The 22,266-nt window shown below is 42.6% G+C and overlaps 1 protein-coding gene and 1 long non-coding RNA gene across 2 annotated transcripts in view; one reads left to right on the top strand and one right to left on the bottom strand.

Annotated features, from left to right (window-relative positions):
- Positions 1–2,472: 2,472 nt before the first annotated feature.
- On the bottom strand, positions 2,473–12,297 carry LOC136182738 (uncharacterized). The gene is made up of 4 exons (XR_010668788.1): positions 12,154–12,297; positions 4,436–4,647; positions 3,983–4,277; positions 2,473–3,786 (listed from the first exon to the last, which is right to left on the bottom strand). It is a non-coding gene; the product is annotated as an uncharacterized lncRNA (long non-coding RNA).
- Positions 12,245–22,266, top strand: part of LOC109986113 (heparan sulfate glucosamine 3-O-sulfotransferase 5) — a 78,720-nt gene continuing 68,698 nt past the window's right edge. The window contains exon 1 of the mRNA XM_020636674.3: positions 12,245–12,654. The gene's annotated coding sequence lies outside the window, so the exon portion shown is untranslated. The remainder of the gene's footprint in view (positions 12,655–22,266) is intronic.

Raw genomic sequence — 22,266 nt, forward strand, 5'->3', positions numbered from 1 at the left:
CGCTCAGGCTGCATCTCTTTTTGAATGTCCAAGAAAAGAGCATGCCTGTGAGCTCCAGTCGTGAAAGTAGTTAGAGAGTTTAGTGTCTCAAAAAATGAACGAAGTGTCCAGACATGGAGGCTGCAGCAGAGAAAACCAGATTAAGCCTATGAGAGTTGCAGTGCACGTACGCATATGGCCCTGAGAAACGTTTGTTTTAGAATGAGATGCACCCCACCAAGGTTTCCAGACTTGACGGCCGCCCCGTCAAAACACAGTGCAACACATAAAAGAGGGTCCAGTCCCAGCGGCTCCAGCAGCTGAAGAGTCTTCTCTGATATTCTTTTAGAAGTCAGGTTGGTGTTGTTCAGAAATACAGTTGCCCTTTCTTTAATAACTCCAGCATGAAAGCAGCGAATTCAGACAGTGACAAGTTTGCGTTTAGATTCATCTTTGTATTCATCAGCCAGGACAGCGTTAATATGTTGAGGATTATTTGTGCAATTCATTCTGCATTGGCCTTCACGTGTTTTCTCCTCCTTTGTGTTTTTGGTTGTCTCTCTCTGTTTGTCTCTCATCAAGTCATCAGCCTGCAGTGCATGGGCCCCTCTCAATCTCCAAACTAAGGCTGGAAACACGAGACGATTTGAGGTCTTTTTAACGGTTGGTTCTGTACGGCCTGATTCGAGACAGCAACAAATTATTTGTCCAATTAATCCTTACATGTGTTGTGCCAATTCAATTATTTTTGCAGCTTCCGGTGGAGTCAATCAATTTTTTTATTTGTATAGATTCAACTCATAACATTTACAAAAAGCAGATAAAGACCTTATTCTTTGTTTAAGAGAGTCAGAGACTCCCCGATCTAGAATCGTAAATATGAAACATGTTTGATGAATTCAAGGGACGTTGGTTAATAAAGGGGGGACTCAAGCAGCAACCACAGGTGTTCTAAAATGAAGCTGATGCATAAGTGCATAATCCTGCAGTACCCTGAGTGTCCACTAGAGGCTGGCTACAAGAGCCCCGGAAGTCACATACACACCCTTAAAAAGAATCCAGTTTTTACAGCAGAAATCAACATGTTTACAGCCTGGTACAAAAACCGAAATAGGTCTGATAAGCTCATGTCTCGATGGGCACACACTGTACCAGGGGTGAATTTTTTGATAACTCATCCGTTTTGATTTCATGAACGATACGCGTTATCCATCGTTAAGCATGTAGCTGACCTGATTCACAGGTGGGCGCGATGTAACGGTTCATCAAGAGGCTTAATTCCCACCTCAGCTTCAGCTCTCAGCCTGTCTTTAGGTTGACTGAAAGTTAGGATGAGACAGGATTTCCAGCATAGAGACCATTATCGATGGGACTCTAAAGCCCCCTGCAGGAACAGATGGATGACATCACTCAGGTTTTGTCCATTCATATTTACAGTCTATGGAGCTTACTTGTATTGCAGCTGTACATCAGCAGCTGGTGATGATGGCAGTGTTTTTGTCTTGGAGCCCGACTCAGTCTACATTCTGACTGAACATGCAGAAGGAGCAGTAACTGCCTGGATAAGTTGCGTCCTCTCTTTTCCTAACTTAATCAAGTTGGATACACACTATAGATTTATGATCCAGTTTCCCTCTCCTGCTGGATACATTTTCTTTGTGTAACCATAAAGCACAGTTAAAATCACACACTTGTCACATAGTAGAATAATCAGCACATCCTCGCTCTCAGCTCATAAAATACAGCAGCTTGCTCGGCCGCCAGATGCTTCAAATCAAGAACTCCTCTGACATCAGTGTAACACATGCAGAGTTCTGCTGTCAAGTTGGCAACAATAAATAAGAAACAACATCTAGTAAGACTTTAACAAATAAAATCCAACTGCAGAGAAATGTTTCATTTTTTTTAAAATTTTTATGAAATTATAATAAACACAGCCACAGTTGTAAGTGGAGGCAACAAAATGACTAACAAAGCATTTAGCAAAAAGATCAAGGATTGGGTTTAAATGAACTCTAATGTGTCATGAATGAGGAAAAAAGCATGGTACTGGAACCAGCTGCAGAGAAAGAAGAGATGTATTTAAACAAAAAACTCTTTCAAAGGTCCAAACAAAGTTCAACAAAATCCAACAAAAAAGAAGGAGGAAAAAAAAGAGTCACGAGGAAACACTGGGAACACTGGGAATTATGACATATTGACACGGAGCGGCTGTGGCTCAGTTGGTAGAGTCATGTCTGATGTGTCCTTGGGCAAGACACTTAACCCTAAATTGCTCCCGCTGCTTCGTTGGTGGAGTATGAATGTATATTAATGGGATTAGTTACTCCTGATTGACTCTTTACTCAGCAGTCTCTACCATCAGTGTGTGAATGTGTAGGTGTGACCTGTGGTGTAAAAGAGCTTTGAGTAGTCAGAAGACTAGAAAATAACTAAACAAGCTCAAGTCCATTTACCATATACTAATGAACTGACAACAAGCGGGAACAGAAATACATAGATAAGTAAATAGTTTATTGATCCTGAGGGAAATTCAAAGCATGCAGTAGCCACTTACACACATTACATCAAACATTTGTTACATCCAACAGGCACCCCCAAATTTATAGATATTAACCCAAACAAAGATTTAAAGAAACCCCTACAGAGATTACAATTACAAATTAGACCTGTACCAATATAATGTACATAAACCGTGCAGGAATAAGAATAGAAACCTAATGTACAATTTAACTAAACCTTTGTATAATTTGAAAATACAAAGTGATGCAGACCAGGCTAGCAGCTCCACTTTTCAACACATTTTTTCCCTCATTAGCTTTAAATCATACATTTAAAGAAAGGAGGTGCACAGCGCGACTGCCTGGACTATGTACAACTTTCACTGCCAGGGGAGGGCCTCTCTGGAGATCATCATAATAGGTCTTTAAGCAAATTTTAGATCCACCGTATTTGAAGACCTGCGAGTGAGAATGGGATGAGAATAATATCAAAGTATATATTGATTATATATTAAAAACATTAACCCTAATCTCAGACCCTGAATCAAACACTTGCAGCCCAGATTCCCACCAGTCAAGTTTCTTCCTCTCTACACGTTCCCTGATGAGCCTCTGACCTGGTTTGACTCACAGACACACTCTGCGCTCCTTACTGTTCCCTCCTGCAGATGGATTTGCTGCACAGCCATCTTTCTTTTCTCCCGGATCTGAGCTGCTGTACTCCATTAAGTTTCTTTGTGCTCAGCTCTGAGCCTTCCTCCTCCCCCTCCTCCTCAGCCCTTAAATAACCTTTTTTTTTATCTGTGTGATGGCTTTAAGTGCTGAAATACTGATCAGGAATAAAAAGTGTTGTCTAAAGGAAGCAGTACATGTCAAACATTACATGCAACAGATCGGGATAGCGGTGCTGATTTTATTCATCTTTTATAACAGTACAAGGCTTTAGGCTGCATCCCATCATTCAGACAAAAAACAAACCATTTCCAGATTTGGTCCGCACCGGGACTTGAGCTGGCGACCTTCTTGTTCCCAACCCAAGTCCCTGCAGACTGAGCTACTGCTGCCCCCGACAAGAAAACAAGGTCCAAGTAATAAAAGATTCACCCCACTTCTAACACAAAATAAACTAAGAACAGATTAACAAAGGGAATGTGGTTGGACTGTTTGGAAACTGAGGAGGACTGGGTTCCCCCAGCGTTGCAGAAACGTCATCATCCTGCTCTCAATAGTGTGGAAGACCTCTACAAGGAGATGATTGGTGGGAGCAGGAAATTGATGGGCCAATCAGCTTCTGGGGATGGCACACCTATTTAGATACAGGAAGAACACACACAACAGGTAGCTTGTATTGCAGACAGTTAGGGGATAGATTAAGATAAACAATGACATTTGTATGTTTTTAAATAAATAACTCCTGTACCATCTTCTCTACAATAACAACAACTAGGTAACACAAAGGAAAGACGATGCATTCTAAGCCACAGGAAAACAGATCGCCTCACAGCTCAGTCAGCGACGTTTCCTCTCAGCGTCTCTGTTTGGACCGAAGTCTCGAGGCAATTAGCAGTCAGGTCCAGGCGGCGTGAGAGGAATGGCTCACAGAGGATAATGACAGATTTCTTCATCCTCTCAGCAAACAGGCCGTGGCCCCCCGTGCCCCCCCCCCCCCCTTCCCAATCTCCGAGATCCACCTGTACATCAGCCAGGGGGTTCATGAAGCATGACCAGAACAGGGGGCCAGAGGGGTCTGAGGAGGAGCATCAGGATGTATGCAGTGAGCCCTGCTACTGCTGCACACTGAATGCAAAAACAGCAAAGTGTCTGTATCTCAATATTGTATAAGTGCAGGTTCTCTTTCATCTTTGTATTGATTGTGCTACTGTGGACACACAGAGAAGAGTGAAGTGTACAGGTCTTATGAAAGTAATTATGTTGTGAGGATGTGTAATTATTACCTGAGAAAAGCAGTGTGGTGGTTCACAGGAGATCAATAATCATAAGCATATGACATATGGTTATGTGCAGTATCGATAGTGGAGTCTGAGCCGCGTCTCATTCAAGAATAAATCTGCAAGGGCTCTCTGCAAACATGACTCATCGATTTCACTGTGGATGTGCTCCTACAGCTGCGGGGATCGTAGAGATGTTCAGAGGGGCCTTCAGGGGTCTTGGAGAAAAAAAAAAAAAAAGATGAAACAGTTTCTGCAGACATGAGATGAGCTTTTTTGAAGTTCATCCCGATCAGATTTTTCCTGTTTTCCCCTCGGGGAGAGCACATTTGTCTTTCTATTTACAGAACAAGATTAAACAGATACTACCAAATGATGCATGAACAACTTAAATCAAGCATCAAAAAAGGGGGGCTTGTTTCAGCGCCTTAGGTAACTTACAGTAATGTCGAGTGCTGTATAAAGGCGGCATCCTATGAAATTGTGTGCAACCTCCTCAACTGATCAAAAAATCTTTAGTATTTCAGATCTGTAAGCTGCTTTTATGAGTGAAATGTAAAGGAAAACTGTTTATTATAACCTGGACATTTCTTAAAGGGATAGTACAGTATTTATTAAAGGTCACATATTCTCCTCCTCTTCAACCAGTTTAAATAAGTCTCAGAGCTCCTCAAAACATGTCTGTGAAGTTTCTTGTTCTAAATCCACTCTGATCCTGTATTTGATCATGTCTATAAACCCCTCTATTTCAGCCCTGCTCAGAACAGACTGTTTCTGTGTCTGTACCTTTAAATATGTAAATGAGCTGTGTTTGACCACGCCCCTTTTGTAGGGGAGGTGGCTTGCACTTCACTACCCATGATCATAGAGTGTCACAGCAACGTCTCTGATTGGTAGAGCTTGCTGTTGCCATGGCAATGTTTCCCACCCCTCTGCGCTGTGTGTGAACGGATGGCTTGGTTAGTTAGTTAGCAAACACTAAATGTACTAACAACCTTGTTATGATACAGTGAATGTAATATGTTATATATCCAACAACTCAACCTACAAGATATTACGACACTTGTATAAACAGAATAAACACTATAACAACGACTAAACATACATTTAAGAAGAAAATGTATCATTTGCAGTGGATTGTGGGAGAGGTAGTTCCTTGACTCACAGTCCGTACACAGTCTTGTGCCTTTTACTTTTTCTCAGCTTTTTAATGCAGTTTTTGAACTGAATCAAATGTACTATAGTCACGAGTGTTGGGGAAGCTGGTTGTCTTGGTAACATGCAATAGTAACATGGTATTTGCCAGTGGAGGATTTGAATCAGGAAAAAGAGTCTCTGAAAAAGTGGGTGGTCACTGTTGAGCTCTAGCTACAGGAGATAGCAGTCAGCTGGGCCCCTTTAAGGAACCTTTGATTCTTAATGCTTCTAAATACCAAACCACTGATGAAATGTAATTAGTAAAGAATGGATCTTTGGCTCGCTCTACATCCTCCAAAGTATTATAATGAAGGGCTTGTAAGAGGCCAGCGTTTCGGAGGTGATCAGCATGCTACTGTCTCCTGGAGGAAGTGACATGGGGCAGGTTGGAGAAAGGGCAGCTCTTCCCACATGATTGAGGTGAGGCCGGGCGGTCACTGGACGTGAATGCCATGTATGAGAGATCAATGGAGTGACAGGAGCCAGTGGAGAGGCCCCGGCACGCTGACAGCTCCGCCATGAATATTTACAGCCTCGCCTCTCCTCTGTGTCTGTGGGAGCACAAAACAGACTCTCCTCTCTGACACATGCAGCCTCGACTGCAGCAGCTGTGTTGTCATCCAGCAGATTTACACACAACAGGCTATTGTTTTAAGTTCTCAAATCATTTAAGAAAAATGAAACCCGATATATCTGTACCCCTGTTCAAAAGAAATCCTCTTCAAATCAGATGGACTGTTGGAGATGTTGGAGTTGCCCTGCTGTGGTCCCATTTTGGTTACAAGTCCACAAGTTACTGGAGACCGTCTTTTTAACAGAGATTCTCTAAATTTGAAATTGTTGTACATGTTAGATCCAGAAAGACTTACAATCCAGACCATCGATGATGAGCTTGGTTACTTTATTTTGTAATTTTATTTCCTGATTGAATAAGAAATCACTATTTTTACATGAACAGGACAAAATCACCAGAGATTACAGGTACCAATGTGTCCACAGGGGGCGCAAGAGTTCCTCACAGGAGTGAGCTGGGATGTAGCCTAACAAAATATTCTGATCTTGTATTTTTTTTACATCTTTAGTTTTTTCAATTAAACTTCTTTAAATGCAGGATTATGACCTCCTGAGGGAGAAGAGCTGTTAAGAAGTGACGTCTGCAGCCTGGTCCTTGTTGAAATCTATAGCAGCACATTTTGAGATGTGAAGTGGCCACTTGCAACTTTAAATGAATATGGGCGAATTTTCAATAGCCATTAGCATCAGGTCACATGCAATGTGTGATGTCCGCGGCTGCACATGCAGTAACGACTGCACATGTGAAAAGAGGAAAAAAAAGGTTCTGCAGATCTTAAAATTAAACTCTTTAGAGGGGCGCCCATGTATGGAGGCTATAGTCTTCCAAGAAGGGGGCCCAGGTTCGAATCCAGCCTGTGGCTCCTTTCCTGCATGTCAATCCCTACTCTCTCTCCCTGATTTCTAACTCTATCCACTGTCCTGTCTCTCCATTAAAGACACAAAAAGCCAAAAAAAAAAAATCTTTAAAAAATGAAACTGTATAGAGATCCAGAGAAACAACCCTGTATTTATTTCAGTTTGCTCTCTGCTCAGCCATGCACTTGCTTGTCTTTCAAAATTAAGTTTTAACTGGTCACACTGGACAGGTAGGTTTTAGAAGTGCATCTTAGGCACCATATTTTACAGTGGTTATATCATAATCACTGCCTTCTTGATGGTAACAGATAATGTGTTTGGGAGTGAATAACAAATAATGTACTGTTTGTGATGGTTACAAAAGAAATGGATGATTGTGGGCCTCACAGTATGTGAGAAAATGTTGTGGTGCTTCTTTAAACCACTTTTCAGTTCTGTTGTCTGCAGAAAATCAGACGTAAAAGGCCGTCTACAGTCAGCACACATTGTATATACACACATATACACACACATACATATATATACACATATATATATATATATCAGATGCAATTAGCTGACACTTACAGTAAAGCACTTGTGTAATTACACTGTAAGGATCTCAAATTGATATTTTTTTTGTCACACAGGTAGTTTTGTGGAGCACATAACTACCTCGCTTCCCTCATGTGAAGAGGCCCTTGTCTGAAATCGAACCACTCATTGGAAATGAGCCTCACTTCTCTGGAGCGTGTACACACGGGACGAGCCTCTCCACTGAAGACGAGCTATTAACCCATTTCACATAAGAAGCCTCCTTTTCTATTTTGGAGTGATTCTTTTAGCAGCGGAGGTGAGCATGGAGAGCTTCCCCTGTAGAGCCACTCAGCCAGAGATCAAAGCACACCGACTCGCAACCGGATTAATGGCGCCCCGCTCTCAGGGTGATTACACCGCACACACACCCAGGTAGACACACGGCGTGCTCCTCGTGAAGTGGATTTCTTCATCTTGTTGTGAAAGGATTAGCCCCCCCCTTCACCCACCCACCCACACGCTGACTGCTAAACAAAACCACATCCGTGTCATCCAGTTCATCTCAACCTTGACAAAGTGTGGCTGGTTTGAGTCGGAGGCGGACGAGGTAGGCATGAGGAGAAAGTGAAAGATGGAACAATTCATCAGCCATAATGTGGTGATATATTATCCGGCCGTATTTGGTAATGGCGTGTATTCATAGCGTCATTGGCTCAGTTAAAGTGACAGGAGTTATCCTGCTAAATTATGGCTCTAATCATGATCCCTGCCATCAGTAAAGCTTCACTCTAATATCACTAATGGCTGCTGTGGTAATTGTAGCACATTAAATGTCTGAGGACCCACATGATGTCTTTGGGAAAATTTATGACAATGTTTTGGTTTATGGCTTTTCCTCGCGTACTTGTCCAACTTTAGTCATTTCCATAATTGTGTCTGCCACACTCTGCCTTAATGTGATGCATTAGAGCACGCCACAAACAGACACTGTGTATCCATTTAAAAAAAAGCTTAACTGCCTTGTTTCTGGATGAGCTGGTGCCGCTGTAAGCTCGGCAGTCACACATAAAAAGCTGGATCAGGTGAATAATTTATGAATCTCATCCCTCTCTGTGAAAGCATAACACACTCTGAGTCTGATCTGGAAAAAAAAAGAAAAAAAGAAGAAGAGATCATTCGACAGTAAATTTAAAGCCTGAGTTGTGCATTAGTGACATTTTCTACGTGGAGTTGCATAACCTGCAGAAGATGCCGGCGCTCATCCTGCCGGTGTTCCCCCGGCCACAGGAAGAGGCCGGCCAAGTTGTCTTACGCATGACGGCTTCAATCTGCCGTGGGATGGTTGAATAATTCAGAGTTCTTACGCAGGACCATCTGGCCAACCCAAAGCAGACGGGCGAGAAGACACCAGAACTCCTTAAATAGCTTTTGTTAAAGTGAGTGTGAGGACGGACGCACACACACACACACACACACACACACTGAGCTGCTTACCAACTAACTGAAATGTGCTGCGTCAGACTGATGGCTTATTTGGAAGCAGATGAGGAAGCTCAAATTCTGTTGATTTGACATAAAGTCTATTTCACTCCACACTCAGGCTGTATATCAGCTGGGATGTCAAATCTCTTCCTGCCTGTCTGTTGCACACACACACACACACACACACACACACACACACACACACACACACACACACACACATACACACAGAAGCACACTCTTTCACACACAAATGCACATAGACACAATCTCTCTCTCTCTCTCTCTCTCTCAAACACACACACACACACACACACACACAAGCAAGCACGCACACAGACACGCACACACCCTCACAGACAAATGTTTTGTCAGGTTTGAAGCCTAACAGAAACAAAAGAGTCCTTTACGCTGTGACTTGTTGACCATTGTAATCGTTATAATCTTTACATCAGACATTTTTTTTATTATTATTTCCTTCTTTCCAGTTTAGATCATCTCATTAAAGGCTTTATATGTGATTTTTTGATCCAGCAGATGTCGCCCTTGAGCACCAGCATGAAACCAAAACAACTTGCGCTGCATTGTTGTGTTAGCATGCTAATGCTAGCGATCTTTATTATGCTCGTATCTTCACACTGCATGTAAATTTACCTGAAATGAGCGTGATCTAGAAACACAGTTAAGCAGTGAGTACAGTATGTTATTCTTCTTTTCTCTAGTCCCTCAATTAAACAACTTTTATACACGAGGGGAGGAGTCAGCCGGCCGCCGTCCGAGCGATGTAAACAAAGTGAAGATAGGACTCTGAAAACTCTGAAAACATCACAGACAGTGGGACTCGGGTGTTACACCCATTGTAGACAGTCATGACTCACAGAGTTATTTTCAGAGGATATACTTGATTTATATTCCATTTAAGTGTGAAAAATCTCATATTAAGCCTTTAACAATTGTCAAAATGTTCTCACTCTCAGCTGGTCAAGTGAGGCAGCTTAGCCAGCAGACTGACTGCTAAATTCCCTAAGTTACCCCCTCCGATCTGTCTAGGTTTTTACTTTAGTCAATGTTTAGTCAATGAGCGTCGTCTCAGCTCTGTCAGCCCACAGCTCTCCTGCAGCAGATACACAAGACTTCTATTTTTGCCAGATGCCGGAGCACGGCGCATCAATCTACCACAGAGAAGATCGAGCGGGACAGGAAGTCAGAATAAGGATTCCATTTGGTGCGCTTTGGCGCCCACTGAAGGTCTGTGAGTGCAACTACACTGTCAAAGCACACATAGTGTGGTTAATATTCACAAGCAGAGGGCAGTGGAGCTGGGAGAGACGTTATGAGAAGCCAGAGAATCATGTAGAAGGACAGAACTTTGCACAAATATGACTCTAGCGTCTTCAGCCCGCTGTTTACAAACTGTTAGCATGTGGAGTATGTGGATTTGACTGTTACCATGATGTTGTCTTGCTAGTTGAGATAAGTTTAATAGGATACAAACTTAACTTGAATATCAATGAGGAAAGAAACTGTTTTGTTTTTTTTTAAGATTAATTTTTGTGATTTTTATTGTAGAAATAAGACAGTGGACAGAGCTGGAACCCAGAGAGAGAGAGAGAGAGAGAGAGAGAGAGAGGGGAACAACATGCAGGAAAGAAGCCACAGGTCGGCCTGCTTGCCCAGAAGACCACAGCCTCTGTACATGGGGTGTGCGCATCAACCACTAGTCCACCGGCACTCCAAGAGACAACTTTTTGGCGTGAGATGGATTTATTTATTTATTTACTTGTATCAAACCAGAGACATTACTTGTGTTAGATAACTTTCCGCAACCGCTAAAGATGCTAAACATGAGACGATGATGACAACGATAACAGAACAGCCTAACATTACATCCCAGTCTGTTCTGAATAATATCTGCAGGGATGTACACTCTGCTGTTAGCCGTGAGACAGATCATCATACCATACTTTCTGGGGATGGGGAATAGTGTAACCACTTTGTAACCGTCTGACGGCAACAAACCACCAGTCTACTGTTTTGTGAAGCTCTCAACAAAGTGTAAAAACCTGTCCAATATTCACTCTAGTCCAGCCTCCTCCTTGGTCACTCTCTCTTTTTCTCCCCTTAGCTTAGTAGCGAGACGTCTGCCATAAAGCTGTACGCACTCTGACGAGATGACTTCAGCCCGCTGCCAAAGTTACATAGTGCAGTAAACAGGCGATAGGTCATCGGAGTGATGCTGTTATATCTTTTGAAAGTTATTGTACTGTAAGATCGACTGTTGAAACAACTATTTAGTTACATATCGTGAGCTGCTTGAAAGCTACCATAAGGAAAATCAATTTGTGCAGATTTTGGCGCCCCCTGTGGACAAATCTATACATCTTATTTCTTTGCAGTTCTAGTCTTGTACTTGAGCAGTATAGTGTTGTCTGACGATTACTTACGTTTACATTTTGAGTGGACTATTTGGACCAATAAGGAACCGCCAGTCTGCAGGCTGTGTCTGCATGATGTAGTGACAGAATTAAAATATGTTTATAGAATGTCTTGTTTTCTGCTTTGGTCACATGCAGGCATCAGAATTGTTCAAAATTTTGGTTTCACAGATGAACATCCAGTGATGGTTGGATCAAACTATCAACCCCCTGCCTGACTTCAATGACACTTTAAAATGATAATCCATCATCTGGGAAATGACTCCAGAAGGGCTATTTATTTTACCTATAGCTTCTTGTTTGGAAGTATGTTACCTCTATTTCTGGTTTTAGAACAGCAAAACAAATTCCTGTCAGAGACAATCTTGTGTTTTATCGTGGTCTTCCCTCTGATTGTGATTGTCTCCTCGTGCAGTAAAAATGAAACAAACAACGACATGAATCATTAAGCTATGCAAACAGGCATTTATAGAAAGGGCTAAGACTCCCACTGAGACAAAATGTCTGTATGGAAACATGTATGTAGGGCCTGTATGTTTCCATATCAGGCAGCCCGACCTGTCCCTTTAAAATCACCTGCAGCCCCTGAATCCTAAAATAAATCGTTACATATCTGCAGAAATCTGGGGACTATAACTCTGACAGAAAGTTTTTAACACTCACACTGAGCTGAGCATCTTTGCGCATCCGTCGTCCTCCTCCTCCTCCTCCTCCTCCTCCTTCAGGAACACGCCCCGGCTCTCCCCGTGCAGCCTCCTCCACTCAGAAGCACCACAGCAAGCTCCACGCGTCCTCACCGCCACACACTGTTCCGCGGGGTGCTGGAGGAGGGCGCTCCGGTTTCAGGTGGACTTCAGAGCGGCTTCCTATTTACCTCAACAGTCCCGCGAAAGAGAAAAGGTACCGACCTCCTCCGGCGGGACGCCTTGTGAGTCTTGAGTCTGTTTCCTTTTTTGCGCACCTGGCTATCGGAGCTGAACATCCGAGCTGAAGGGGGGGACTCTTCACTTCCCCACCTGCTGTGTTAAACCAGAGCGCACACACACTCACGCCTCCAGGGGGGAGATGCGGAGAGGCTCTCTGATCTCCGCTTCATCCCGGCTGCTCCTCCTGAGTGTCCGGATGGAAGGGTAGCCGCCGTGTCCGGAGGTGGAAGCCGAACAGGTAAACAAATCCCTCTACTCTTTGTGTCAAGTTGTGATGTTCAAGTTGTGTACGAATGAGCAAAACAGTGTATGAAGAAGTGCAGAAGGAGATGCATGGTCTCCAGTGAAGCCCTTTATTGTGACCTTATGGCATTTGGTGCAGAGATTGTAAATTCTGCTTTAGTATCTCTGCAGCCTTTTTTCAGCTTTGCTTTTATTCTTAGTTTTTAACATGAATGATCCCCTTGCTGTTCAAACTTGAGTTCCCCCCACTTCCCAACCCCTGCAGGATTGCTCTCCTGGTGCTGCAGCTCAATGATCAAACACCATGTATTTTTCAAAGACAAAAAAAAATCTTTGCAAGTGCATGCCTGAGTAGAGAGCAAACTGAAATCATGCAGAGTTGTTTCTCTGGATCATGCACTTCCCTCCACAGTTTAATTCCTGCAGAGCCTTTCCCCCCTGTTTTCACACTTTTTATGGGCGCAGTAACTCAGCTTTAGACTGCCTTGTTGGTGTCTTTATAGATGGGGAGGATTATTTCAGTGGTCCTCTAACACATTGAGTGGATCAACATGTCATACTTTCTTCCCAGTGTTTGTGCCGGTGCACCATCCGTCTTGTCTCAGACGACAGGTGATATTTCCAGAGCTTCCGCCTGTCATCATTATTCTGCATTAACTTCCTAATAGGGCTTTTGTTATTGGTTAAGTGCCTAGAGCTCTGTGGCAGCCCGGGAGAATGAAGATTAAAAGTGCAGACGAGATGACACCGGGTGTGTTTGATATTACAGTCCTCTGGTTTGATGTCGGCAGCATCATACTGTGCTGCTTCAAGCTCCTCGAGAGACCGGGTTATCCAAGTTATGCACTCCAACATCTTTTAGGCTTGAAAATGCTTCAGTGGCATCGGACTTCACACAGAATCAAGCAGGAATAAATGTTTCAAAGCCGTTTCTATCACCTATGTCAAGTACTTTAGGTTTAGGAGAGACAGCAGATCACAGGAGGATCAGGCAAGCAGTTGCTTTTTGATAAAATAGGATTGTTAAATCTTCTTAATCCAGAAAACCATGAGGATATCTCAGTGTTTGATGAGGAGTGTTACTAGGATAGTAAAGTGTTTCACTTTTATCTCCAATTACTCAGAAGTCTGCAGTACGAGGCTTCAATATTGCATGATGGTGTAAAAATAACATGAGTGGAACATCAGTCAAGCGATTTTTCACACTTCACTAATCCGGTGAAAACTCGAGAAAAGTTGCTTGAGGACACTCATCGTCAATTATGGTTGATGTAAAACTCATCTCTAAATACTCTTTTACACTCCTTCTGGTTAAAGATACCCACAACTTTATCGTACTACAAAATGTGAAATGTTATCAAAACAGACAGCTACATAACATGTTTGCAGTATTAATGCAGTGATTTCCAATGTGGGGCGTGGGACCCCTGGGGAGGGGGGGGGGGACTGAGTTATGACAAGGGGAGCCCGGCAAGGCTTAACAAAAACAATGCACAATGCCAGCAAAACAAATGTTGTGGAAAGACTTCCAGGTAAATGTCAGGCTGAAAAAGAATCTACACCAGATGTGACATATTTTGAAGTATCATGTTGAAGTATCACTTTTAATTGCTTCTTCTTTGAAAGTGGCGTGTTGGTTTTGTTGTCACACATGCTGAACTGCTTTTATTTTCTATCTACAAACAGTCTGAGGTTCATTCTGAAAATGTAGGAGTGTGTTAAAGAGCCTGACTGAAGGTGTGTTCAGTGCAAGCAGCAACCTTCAGTGTTGAAAAAAAGAAGTGCAAAATCCTGCAGTTCCAGGAGTGTCCACTTGAGGGTGGCTGCAGAAGCAATGGATGTCACATACACACCCATTCAAAAAAACAGTTTTTACAGCAGAGATTAACATGTTTACAGCCTGGTTTAAAAAACTGAATCAGTCTGATTAGCTCATGTTTCTATTGGCACACACTGTACAGGGGGTGGATTTTTTAATAACTCTTTTGTTTTGATTTGATGAAGGATAAGAGATATTCACAATAAGACGCATAGCTGCCACGATGGACACATGGACGCGTTGTAACGATTTGTCAATGGGTTTAAAACCCGCCTCAGCTCCAGCTGTCAGCCTGTCGTTAGGTTGACTGAGTAGCTGTGCATTATGTTGCAGCTCAAAAAACTCCTTATTTATCTGATACTGGTGTCAGTAAAAGCCTCTGACTGAACCAATTTGTTTCAGCTGCTGTCTCTTTAAGACCCCACTTTTTTCTGATTGGTCAGCTCTCTGGAAGCCTTCCGGATGGGCAGAACGCTGCAGGGCTGCCAGAGGAGGGCTGCTCTCCAGTGCTGGGAGAATAGAGTCCATGTACGAGGTTTCAACGGCTTACATAGAGGTTTGAAGCCGTCTACTGAAATTCTTGGTTTTATATCGGGGAACTGTCACATGATTTGGAGAACAAGCCGTTTAGCGCCATCTGCAGACTTATCCTGGAATTACTCCAACAAATGTTTACCTCATGATCTGAAACCTTTGCCCACGTTTATGATATGCACCCTGCATTGTAACACTATGTGAGTTTTAAAGACAGAGTCAGTATCTTTTTCCTTAAAAAATAAAATATAGACTTCATTCATCACTTCTGGGCCTCTGTACATGTGTGGTGGTGACTGTGTCTGCAGAGATCTGGTCCTCTGACTAGAGTTGCGAGTTTAGGTTGACTCAGGACGTTTCTAAGTGGGGAGTTGGTGTTTCCTCCAGCCAATGACAGCACAGGTGAGTTTAGGAGTGGATACAATTTAGCGATTGGACGGGTAATATGATTGGTGCAAAATACAATTATAGTGAGGGAAAACACCAAGCAAATAGCATGAACCTTGGGTTAGCTTTCACCTGTGGACACAGAGTCTGCCTAATGTCTTTTGGACACGCAGGTGAGAAAAACTGGCGGTTAGCTTGTGCTAACGTGAGGTAGCTTTCAGTGGAGGTACAAGCAGTAAACGTACACACTACATCCTGCGGTGAGTGTGAGCTTCAGAGGGGGAGGAGCCAAAGAGGAGGGGCAACAGTTTGAATTTTGTGTTTATAAGCTGAAACCAACATTTCTACTGACTCCAAATTTAAGGTTTGAAAGATGGGATTCTGTATCTGACAGTATTTCATTGTATGTTCTTAACATTTACTCACAAGAATCTTCAAAAACCCTTAATACAAATCTGTTCAGTTTTATAATTTAATTTAAACACTGTTTCTAGCCTTAAATCCTGTCTCTCTGGCTTCTCAAACAAATTACTGGAATCATGGCATGTCTTGAGTAGTAAAAAATGCTCGTTTTTTTCAAAGGAATCTTAAAATGTGGATTCATTCCCTTTGGAACGCTTTCACCTCGGTCTTAAGACAACTTTCACACGACCCCATAATGCTTGGCGTTACCTGGTGTGGCTCTCATCAGAGGATCTCAATCAGAGAAAAACAGAAGATGTGTAGCCGAAGATGTAATCTGAGCTCCCAGAGGTCGTGAAGGCACACAGTTAGCAGCAGCCAGGACAGCATATCGCCCTAATGGCTCCTGTGGGCAGGGCGGCAGAGGACATTGAGGAAGAGCCTGAACATGCTCGCCGATGACCTTCTCCGGGTAACAAATGAAGCGCAGAGCAAAAAAAAAAACAAGCGAGGCTGCCAACTCCAGTAAAACAGTGAGGGGGGAAAAGAGAGCAGGAGAGAGTTAGTCTATCAGTCTTGATTTTACAGCAGCCTTTCCAGTGCATCAATCCGGCCGCTCCTTCACGCCAAGCACGCTAATACATTTCACTCACGTTCGCCTTTGCTGTAGCGCTAATTGAATCCATCCAATATTCAGACGAAGACCTACCTACTGTACCAACACGACCTTGGTTACCACTTCCTGATAAATTCCTGCGAGAAAGACATTCCAGTGGACGTGAGGCCGAGCGTTGTGATGCTGTGTCGTCACTCCAGGTTCAAGATGGACAAACCTACTTTGCCAGTTTGCGTTAAAGGAAGAATATGCAACTTTTTGATCCAGCAGATGTCGCCCTTGAGCACCAGCATGAAAACAAAACAACTTGCGCTGTATTGTTGTGTTAGCATGCTAATGCTAGTGATCTTTATTATGCTCGTATCTTCACACTGCATGTAAATTTACCTGAAATGAGCGTGATCTAGAAACACAGTTAAGCAGTGAGTACAGTATGTTATTCTTCTTTTCTCTAGTCCCTCAATTAAACAACTTTTATACACGAGGGGAGGAGTCAGCCGGCAGGCGATGTAAACAAAGTGAAGATAGGACTCTGAAAACTCTGAAAACATCACAGACAGCGGGACTCGGGTGTTACACCCATTGTAGACAGTCATGACTCACAGAGTTATTTTCAGAGGATATACTTGATTTATATTACATTTAAGTGTGAAAAATCACATATTAAGCCTTTAACAATTGTCAAAATGTTCTCACTCTCAGCTGGTCAAGTGAGGCACCTTAGCCAGCAGACAGACCGCTAAATTCCCTAAGTTATCCCCTCCGATCTGTCTAGGTTTTTACTTTCTCATATCTCATATTCTGCCTTTAATGTGTTTGTATGACTTTAACATGGATTCATTTCAAGTTTAGCAAGCGATCATTGGTGGCACGTCGAGGCAGACAGAGAAGATTAAGCGGTGTGGGATTGAAATCTGAGGATTGGTGCAGAAATCCGTCAGCCCTCCACGCTGACAACCTTATCCCAGTCATCTTCTCTCGGGGTGGTGATATACAGCGAAGGTGACCGCGATCATTATTCACAGACCGCTCTCCTTCGTCTTTTTCCTTGGCATGCCTTCCTCCTGGGTCTGATCAAGTGAGTTCTATTATCTGGCGGTAATGATTTGTGGAGGTCTGTGGTGCTGTAGCATCTGAAGGACAGCGTATTGTGGAGCCTTCCAAAACAATATCATAACCCACATCCATTAGCCATATGGGTTCCACTCCCCAGATTTGCTTGATGCAATTTCCCGTGTCCTCCCACAGCGCAGCCACAGAGCAAGGCCCGGGATTCATTTAATTACAAGATTTTTTTTTTTTTTTGGTTCCTCTGTTTTCTACACCTTCCTGCACAGTTTGTTTCCATTTAATATCCACCCTGTGCTAAGAACGAAGGCTGCAAAGAGACAATATTTATAAAACAGATCATTTGGACTATCACATTTTATCATTAGCTAAATGAAAGAGGGAAGAAGCCTGTAGATATTTCCTTTATTAGGCTTTTTTCCCAACACAGTGGTACCATATTCCACATTGACATTGTCATAAATCAGAGAAAAGAAGCAAATGTTCACATTGTAGAAACTCGTGTTCATTATGACCACTCTACATGATCAATGAATCTACTTACTGAGGATACAATTTTATTGTTGCACTTTTAGAAACAGTAATACAACAAATTGAGATTTCTAGATTTCAGGTAATTGACTCTGAGCGTAGAAACGTTAGTCCTTTGCACCAAATTTAATTAGCCTCCAGTAATTTGTGTGCTCCACTACAGTACTTTCTTTGGATCCCGTCTGTTCCACATACTACGTGTTTTCGCCATGGCGAGCGCCCTGCCCCACTGGAACTGTTTCTGGAATGTGAGCGCAGCCATGATTAGCTAAAACGTGCAAACAAACATGTTGCTTTGACCTTCTGAGGATGATTTGTTGTGCACTTAGTGCCTGCTTTGGCGTTATGTTGATAAAGTGATGAAAAAAAATTTGAAATTGTGTTTTATTTTGAAATTGACTGGACGCTCTTTGCATTTCCTTGTCTTACTTCCTGTCCGGGTCATTCTATTCTGTCCAGCTTGACGCGTGCCTGCAGCGTACTCCATCTACAATAGACTTGCTGTGTATTTGTAACGGAGCAAATCGTGGAAGAAATGTTAAGTGGACACGGGGTTACAAATCAACTACATGAGACGGGTTTGCTTCAAATAGTTGGTAAAGTAAACATGATGTTATCTTGCACATGAATTTCCCTTCTTTAGTGTCAGTGAGCGCTGACATGTCACAGCTACATATTGTGGTGGGGTCGAACATACAGTATATGCCTGCTCGCCTTCAGTGCATGTGTGTTTTTTTTTCTTTGGTGCAAACAATGAAAAGCACTATCTCCCTCTCTGCAGTGTTTGCACTTTAAAGCCTTTGATTGACGTTGTGCTGGCGTTTTGCATGGATCCATATTTATGACCGCTGCTGTGTAATTGACTTCTGAACACATAAATAATGGCCGCCGTTATGGCTTTCTTTAACAGCCAGGCCTGTGTTGCTCAGCGGTTCAAAGGCAGCTCCAACACATCCAGGGTGAGGGGTTACATCCCAATGGGGGGCGCTCATGCTTACAATGTGTTCAGTTTGCACTTTTATCTGACAGAGGAAACGTCAGATCTGATATTTACTGATTTTTCCCCCTCTGTTTTGTTTGTTGTAAATGAAGGAAGGTTTTTAAATTGAGACTTAAGACTAATTGTGTCTAAGCTAAGAAGATGTTCACGTTGCCTGTCTGCTGTGTTTAACATGTTTTTTTACAGTCCAATACGTCCCCATGTCGAACGTTGCCTACATGCTGTAACCAAGACGTGAAGGGACTATAATATCAAGTACATTAAACTTAAAGGTGAAAATCACAAATTTTTTATTCTAAATGATTCTTGTCAGACAAAGTGTTTTGAACACAATACTGATCCGAACACGATTTTGTCCCAGATGATTAATGAGTGAGAGCGTTCGAGTGTGTGCTATTTCTTTTAACACAAGTGAGACTCCTCAGGATGTTGCTGCCGACTAAATCCAAAATCATGGCAATGTATTTCTCAATTAGGTGAACAGGACAGTGAAACGTGTGTGCTGCTAAAATTAAACAAGTGCACACAAAATATGTACATTTTATAACTCAATTATTTTGTGCCTTACTTTTGGGGGTGGCTAGAGGTTGCTTTGGGGAGCCACCCCAAATGTATGGTTGATTGGGGAAACACTCCTGTGTATCCTGAACTGGTACGTTATATTGAAACTCTTTGATATCTGCAGTCATGTCTGTCATGTCAGGTATAAAAACAGTACAGACGTCTAAATTCATATGTCTGTCCACAGTTACTTTCTCTGTTTGCTTGTTTTCCAAACTCTGCAGTCCTCTCTGTCTGTGCAAGCTTTTTCATCCAGCTCACTGTGTTGACAAAAAGAAAAAAAAAACGGAGTGTCTGTCTGCTCCATCTGTGCAGACAGACACACAGAGATACAGTCAGATCTTTTTTTTTTTTTCCCTCCAAACTTTGGCTTCTGTTGAATCACAGCTCAATACTTTCTCACTCCGCATTAGCCTCCACTGCTGCTGCTGCTGAAACTCAGCCATAAAAAACGACTTACCACTCGAGCTGTATTGACATGCGCAGACATAACACACTGCCGTAGTAAATGCAAAAATCATTTCTAATTATGTTTCAGGCAAAGAGCTGATTTACTCCGAGTCATTTCAGCAGAGCGACGGCATCTCTGCCTCTCCCAATGAGAGGACGGTTCATCACATCTTTCAGAAAGTTTTCTCCCGTGGGGCAACTTTAAAGTGGTTGTTTTATTTTTTTACTTGAAATGATTTTTTTCTCAGCTGAAATACCAGCCAAAGAACAAGATACTAAGAGGCGATATTTTCCAACTTTAATGCAGCATACTAACTGAAAGATTTAGCAAGAGGAACAGTGTTGTTGGAGGAATGAACATAACTTCAAATGTGGGTTATTAAAAGACTGTTTCAGGATTTTGGGAGCAGATTTGTCCCAGCAGAGCACCCTTACTCCCATCTGAAGCCGGCGTTGGCCACACATCGCTCTGCACATGGGTTTTTTTTCTCTGTGGCTTTGTCTTCATGTAGCACCAGTGATCTGGGGCGTGATACTTAATTCTCTGCAGCTATCTGCTGCTATCAATTAGAGCCTTTATGAGGAGGTGCTGTCGGCGTTGCCATGGCAACCGATGTCTTTTGGCAGCGCGTTGCATCCCCCCGCAGGGCCCGGGGAGGGAGAGCTTGCAAGTATCTAGCTACACGGAACATTTTAAAGATTCAAAAATCTTGAGCGCCTGAGGAGAGAAACAATAATCATGAAATACTTTGCAGTGTTGGCAGACTGTCGGCGGACGCAGCTTCTCCGCGGCTTCTTGGCTTTTGGAGGAGCCGCTGAGGCTATTATGAGTGTAAAACAGATAGCTTTGACAATTTGAGGAAGTTGTTGCTAAAGCGTCTAGCAGGCAGGAGTAAGCAGAAATTGAGTGGAAACGAGCCCAGAGTTATACAGTGTGTACTTAAGAATTACCTGCTCACACTTTTACAAGCTGCTTCAGGATCCTGTCGGATAAAAAACGTCTCCAGTTAACAACTTACTTTTCTCCCATAACACACTTTATGAGCTGCCCTGCCCTGATTTTCTTTAAATATTTGGATTTAGTGCTGAGTTTTACACGAGCGTTGTGTTAAAATGTCAGGGGATGTCGACTCTCAGGGATCAGAGCCAGAGCTGCAGTGAAAAATCAGAGGTTGTGTCTGGATCCAGATTTAAGGAGCTCTAAGGTCTGAAGGGAGTTTATAGTCTTTAGTTTAACCTTTAACATGATGAGTCTTTTACTGGAAGGTCAATTATATAAGAGGGAGAGGTTTGATTTCATGCAATTTGCCTTTAAAGGTAGAATGAGAAACATTTTACACATGAATAAAGCGAAATGTGTCTCTGAGTCATGACTGTCTACAATGATTGAGAAGCTCGAGTCCCACTGGCTGTGTTGTTGTCAGAGCTGTGTTTACACCATCTTTACATGGATGGGACGACCTTGTTTATGAAAGCTGTTTTAGTAAAGGACTAGAGGAAAGAAGAAGAACATACTCACTGATTATTTGGATGTCACATAAGTGTGTTTAGATCACTTTATGTGCAGTGTGAAGCTACGAGCTAACTAAAGAGTGCTAACATTAGCATGCTGACTAAACAATGCAGGACACAGGCAACAGGAAATTTTGGTCCACAGCTTACACCTAATGGTTAATAATTATGGTGCATTCTAATTATTATTATTATTATTTTTATTTTTTATTTTTATTAATTGATGCAGAACGATACAACAATACAAGATGAGTGATAGACAAGACGATACGATGCACGGGATAAACAATGACAAAACAAAGACAAGCACGAAATCCATTAACATTTTGCAACTTAGTATGTTGATGGTGTTCGAGGGCCCTGTTTGCGTATTTGTGTGTGTGTGTGTGTGTGCCTGTGTGTGTATAATTCAAGTGTGTGCTTGTATCTTTAATTGTTGGGTGCAGCAAAAAGAGAAAAGCTTAGAAGATAGCTAGGAGGAGAAAGTGAAAGAAGTGGAATTCATAACTCCTTCTTGCGAACGTGTGTGGAGAGGGGTTGGAGGTGTGTTTCTGGAGGAGAGAGGAGGCTTCAGAATAGAGGAGGTGTGGCCAAACAGCAGTTTGTTTTGGTTTCATGCTGGTGCTCAAGTGTGACGTCTACTGGATCAGAAAGTCGCACATTCTTTCACAATTTTTTTACTTGTCGTGATATTGCTTCATGACAAGGATTTCTCCCAAATAAATAT

Source organism: Labrus bergylta, chromosome 15, assembly GCF_963930695.1.
Source record: "Labrus bergylta chromosome 15, fLabBer1.1, whole genome shotgun sequence".
Taxonomy (NCBI): domain Eukaryota; kingdom Metazoa; phylum Chordata; class Actinopteri; order Labriformes; family Labridae; genus Labrus; species Labrus bergylta.